The sequence below is a fragment of the Chroicocephalus ridibundus genome, chromosome 1 (assembly GCF_963924245.1).
Source record: "Chroicocephalus ridibundus chromosome 1, bChrRid1.1, whole genome shotgun sequence".
Classification (NCBI taxonomy): domain Eukaryota; kingdom Metazoa; phylum Chordata; class Aves; order Charadriiformes; family Laridae; genus Chroicocephalus; species Chroicocephalus ridibundus.
The window spans coordinates 191,588,438-191,594,437 of NC_086284.1; positions in this window are offsets into that span (position 1 = coordinate 191,588,438).

Genomic DNA, 6,000 nt, shown 5'->3' on the forward strand with positions numbered 1-6,000 from the left:
CTGGTGCCACCACAGCTAGTGTCAAAATAAGCACATGCGCTTTTAAGGACTGCTTTTAAACTGCCTTTTCATCTGTCCTGGTTTTTTACGCTATATCCAGCAATCATAACGGTATCTAAGAACCAAAAACTCTTTCTCACTCTATGTGGGTGCAACTTCATGACTGCGCAGAGTCCCAGTGGAAGAAAAAACATTCAAGCCCGGCCATATCTCAGTGACTGTAAGTGATATTTTGCTTGTATTACATCTATAACTTACAAGTCTCAATCGGGCCCTGACTCGTCTGAGCCAAATGCTGGACAAACAAAGCCTTCCCCAGTGCCCACTGAAGGCAGTGGAGGCTGGACGGGCCCCATGGGGAGTGCTCCTAGCCCAAAGAGCTTACAAGTCCAAAAAGACAAAACAAACAATGACAGACATAACAGGCATGCAGGCAGCTGCCTTGGCCCTGACCCTGCAATTTTTTCTGGTCTGGTTTAACCCTGCCTGGGAGGGTGCACGATCTGGACTCTTATTTTAAATGCAAATCTTGCCTGCTTACTAATCCGAGGAAGCTGAATATTCTTTCTTTAATGTATTCTAAGTTGAGCCTTTAAAAGCAATACCAGTGTTAAATATGTTTTCATATATTTAAACCATCAACAGAAAATAATCAATGAAGTATTGTTTTTTCTGCACCTAATTGGCTTCTTTTAAAAATTACATTTGCCCTTCTCTTTTCTCTCTCCACTTTTAGTTTTTTCTCAGCCCTTCCTATTTGGTATTAATTATTCCCGGTTTTATGCACCATTTCCTATTTCAGGTTTCTATCTTCTCTGTTTATCTTTACTTGTGTGTATTCCCACTAGTATCAATGAAACTATTCATATGCTTAATTAAACACAGATAAAATTTTGTAAGATTATTATTTTGCTTTTTATGCAACTATTAATTCCTTGGTATTTTTTTTCTTAGCTTTTTCCATCTTACCTATCTTTTGACTTAGGTTCTAGCACAGTGGTTCCCAAGCCACTTCAGTTCAGCTCTTTACATTTCCCGAGGGATTTTAAGTTCCCAACCTCCAGCCACACTGACCATCTGATTCTCCTCCCTGCAGCTCCATTTGAAGGTCCAGCTAACCTGCCCCAATCCACCTTTCCACCTTGCCCTCCCCCAGGTCCTGCTACTGACCTCCCAGCAGAAGCCCCCTGGATTGCTTTGCCCACCAAGCCAGCCTTAGCCAGATCACCGTGCCCTGGCCAAGTCCTTGCCCTCCACCTGCCACCAGAGTTTCACAGCATCCCCCAAAGACTGATCTTGCCCTTGCCCAACCAAACAGCTTCCCTGCTGAGGAGGTAACTCCTGTCTGGAGAGCCGTTTGCTACGCAAGCTCCATGCAAACACTGCTTGCCTCCCTGTCCTCACTGATTCATACTGATTGTTGCAGACTTAGAGGAAAGAGAGGTCTTCTATGATGAGAGGAGAGCAAGGCAGGAAAGCAAAGTGGGGAGGGAAAAGAAAGGGAAGTGACAAGAGAGGAACTGAATGGAAAATTCCTGATGGTTTTGAACCTCCCTCAGCTCCCCTTCATGTGGTAGCATCCCTTCACAGCTTGAGATCTAAACTGAGCTGAATTTATTTGATTGTGAAGATATAAACTATAAAAGCGCCATACCTTTCCCCCTGTTTATTTAGTCAAATTCTAAATGTCAATGAATTTGCTGAGCCTGATTTCAGAAAATTGTTTAGGTTACCTTCCATCTGTGTTCAACACTTCTACCTGCAGTTCTTCTCTGTCCTCAGAGCAATGAGCCCGTCACAGGGAAGAAACCTTCAGGTCAGTCTTCACATTTTGAGCACCCGAGGTCGTCGTCTTCATCCTTGATCGGACTGTCTCCATGAGGAGCACCAGATGCTGTTCTTTTATTGTGAGTAGCATTTTGTGGATCATCAGTAGGCATCACCTACACCCCAGATGAGCAACATAACTCCTCCTTTATGTGCCTTATTTTACGAAAACGTAAGGCAGCCAGTGAGACTCATTTTGTGCTTATGTATTTGCCTAATTTTTTAGTATGCTGCTAAACTAAAAGTATCAACATGGTTTGGAAGGGATATTTGGTATACCTGTTTAAAATTCTTATCAAAAATCGACCAGCAAATTAGGAAGGCTTCATATGAATGTGTTGCTGCTTACAGTGAAGCTGCCTTTCTCTGGACCTTGATAATTTCTCTGCAGATGGCATGACAGCGGGACTTATTAACCCTCCCTACCCCCCCTCCTCAAGCACATTCTTTACTTTACAGAGCACCAGGTTGTTTTTTTCAAACGTTCCTTGGGCGGTATTCAGGATCCCCACCTTCAAACTTGAACTTCAAAGTCGAGCAGTATGTCCAGTGCCCATCTTCTCAGCATATTTTTCAAGAACAAATTATAAACATTTCAAGCAAAGTGCACTTATTACAAGTTTGTTTGCCAAGTACTGCTGCCTCCCTTCCAAGTTCCAGCTATGTCAAAGCATCTGGTTTACAAACAGGTTCCTCCCCCCGGCTGGTACACGGATGCCAGGGCACAGAGGCTTATCGCTAATGAAGGAGTTTTCCGGATGAAAGGGGAAAATGCTGTGGGAGTCACTTGACAGACTCTCACTTGTCACAGAATGTGTGGGTATGTTGTAGTCGCTGAGCAGATGAATGAAGTGATGTGCAGGAGGAGTGATTTCCCCGAGTTCTTCCTGAACCTGATCTAAAATCCCCTGAAGTCAATAGATTCCTGTTGATTTCTATGGACCTTACATTGGGCTTTCAGGTAATTACTTATTCTAATCATGAGACACTGCCTACCCTGGGTTTATCTTCTTTAGAGGAGTCTGAGGCCACCTGGCATTCCTGAATATTCGCAACTTAGCTTACAAAAAAAAAAAAATGTTTATTGAGGAGATTAATATATATCAGTCTAAAATATTTTGTTCAGAAAGCAATTCTGCCCTTAGCCTCATTTTTACTTACAGCTAGACCAAATGCAACTTACATAAAGGATAAGTTATTCTAACTTGATGTTTGGGTCAACCCCAATTTCAAGAGAACATAAATCTGGCATAAAGCCATGTGCTTCTTGTGCATCACACTCCACATTGAGATCCACCATTACACAGACTCAAATACAGACTGCCCTCACATTTCTTTGTCTTTTTTTTTTCTATCATAGATTGCATAGCGGAACTAAGAACCTTCAAACACCCCTCTTTAGATTTGTGGGAACTCAGGACGAAATTGCACCCATAAATGTTAGCCTGATCAGAACATTTAATATGTATGACAGAACTGCTATTGCTACGTTCTTCTGTGGCTCTACTCCAAAATCGTGTTTTCCTGTCTTTTACACCAGATTTTAAGAATATCTCTCCTGTTTTCAGGCGATTTCACCCTAATATATAGTGAGATGTCAAATGCGGACTTAGTTCAAAAGAGAGATAAGTCTGGTCTAGGCAATAGTGCTGGTAGAATTTTTCAGAAATCCCTTCTTTTTTTCCATTCCTGCTAAAGAATTTCACTCTTTCTGGGAGTCCATTTAAGTGGATATATAATTAATATAGCATATTTTGCGTAGCTTGTCTTTATATAATTTCATTATATAATGAAAAAAAAATATATATTCAATTATGTGATTTAATTCATTATACTGCACATGGTCTTTCCCTTCCTTTATTACGAGGAAGGAACAGTGGGTCATGAAGTAGTGACGATGATCCCTATGTCAGAATTGCCTGTCTAAATCAGTGGAGCTAAGCTTTCAACGTCATGGAAAGTCTCCAAACTTTTTGCTGTCTCAGTTATCAAAATGGTGGACTGTGCTTGCTCACTTGCCTAAGTTTTTATTTGCACGGATGCTAGACGAGTTGTCAGATGTATTATTCCCACTCAGTGCCTTGTAAGCTGGATGTTTTGTGAACTGAATGGGTCTGTCCCCGTCTTTTGCGCATGTGTGCAGGACAAAAAGGCAAAAGGAGCCTTCCTCAGATCTTATCAGCCCCTTGCAAAGGCCAAGGCAATGACAAATACAGTGTTTGCAGAAAAGAGAAGGGTTCTTTCAGTGTGGGTCTGACTGCACAGCACCTCGGCTTCTGGTCACACCAGCGCTGCCGTGTGTATGACGGCAGCTGAAGGCTCTGGTCCATGCGGGAGCTCACCCCGCACTACTTACGTACTTACTTACATAGCTTCAACCCTGGGTCTAGTCTGTAGCATCCAGCTGGACACGAGCCCATGGAGCCAACTGTTTTCATGATGATACTATCTAACACGGTATCTGTATACAACTCTGGCCGAGTACTCAGAAATTTCAACAGTCATCTTTATCACTGTAAGTCCAAAATTTAAAAAAAGCAGAGAAATAATAACGGTGCACCATTAAGGCATAATGAAATGTGGAGCAAAAAGTGGAGTGGAGCAAAAAGTGGCTGGCCACATGTGAGAGCAGCAGCGGTTAAACCTTTCAGAAAGACCCTGATCAGAGTGAAAGTGGCATGCTACTAGAAAAACCACCTGATTCTCAAATTTGTGTTTATTGTTAGCTTTTCATTTCAGCAGTGGGGAAACCAGTGCAAGGGCTGCCTGAAAACAGGACCTGCCATCTGGCTGGGCAGAAGCAGTACATGACTGTTTTTCAAGCACTGATCATTCTGTGGGCCACCTAATCCCGTGCCCTCCCTGTGAGGATGTGCACAAAACTCAGCCCACCTCCCTTTCGGCTGCTTTTCAGCTCCAAGTATTGCCAGTAAAAGAATCTTTTCTGTTTATCCTGTTATGTTTTCCATTATGAAGCTCATGTATTGTCTTCTTTTCTTGTTCTTGTACTCGAAATGCTGAATTATTGGTCATGGTTCTGCGTGACCTGGTTCTGATGTTATTAGTCTAGCTGCTATATTTTTGTTATACGGTATTTCAGGTACATCACTCTTTCGGAAAAGTACATTTCTTTTGTGAAAGGACTTCTATTGTGTGGCTGTTTTTCACAATATGTATGTATGGTGCCTGCTGCAAATGATTGTCTGCTGTATACATAAAAATAAGGTGGTTTAATCACGATGTGCCCATCATTCCTGCTGTCCAATTTACAGTAAAAACTTTAAAAATGTTTAAAAAAAAAAAAAGAAGCACTGGTATTCCTGGAAATTTTCTATTCAAGGACGTAAAAAACCAAAACCCAGTCTTATTCAGTACTGCCTATGGAAAAAAGAAAATCCAAGTGTGTACTATTCTCTTCTGTGTTTTCTGAAGTTCGTCAAATGTAGGCTGTTTCATATCAATGGCAGGAATGAAATGTCAGAATTAAAGGCCTTCCAAATTTTCCTGGATCTCAGCAGCCAAAACATAGAGGCATCTTGAGCTGACCTCCACTGATGAAGAGGAGTAAAGGGGAGGAGGAAGCCTACAATTAAAAGAAGCCAGAACCCAAGTGATGATGTGATTTACAAATCGTAACCACTGCTTTCTGAAACAAACAGGAAACGTCTGTGAACTGATGAATTTCAGTATGATATTTTCCACTTCTGAACCACAAAAAAGTTTTCAAAAGTCCAGATTAGACTAAAATGGGAGGAAAGGGATTTGCTTCCCTCAGTAAGGTTACTTATTTCACACAAGCAGATTTTGACTTGCGATGAGGGCTCTCATTGCCTTAGGAATGTAAGAGGTTAATTCAAGCTGTCCTGATATCAGATAATAATTACCTGATTTATGACCTCTGTCATAAAGCATACAAGAGATCAAAGACCAAAATAATGTTGGTTCATTTTATGTTGATTTCGTTCAATGCTAGTAACAGATGGGACTTGGTTTTTTTCTTGCTAGAAGTCCATTCTTTTTTTTGTTGCTTTAAGTGCAGTAAGGTTATTGTTGCTTAACATGTGTCATTTTCACCATTTATCCTTGAATTTGCACTGTGTCTTCCACTCATAACACACCAATACGAATGGACATCTGGTATCACAAAGGCAATTACTAAATTTTCTTAAAACA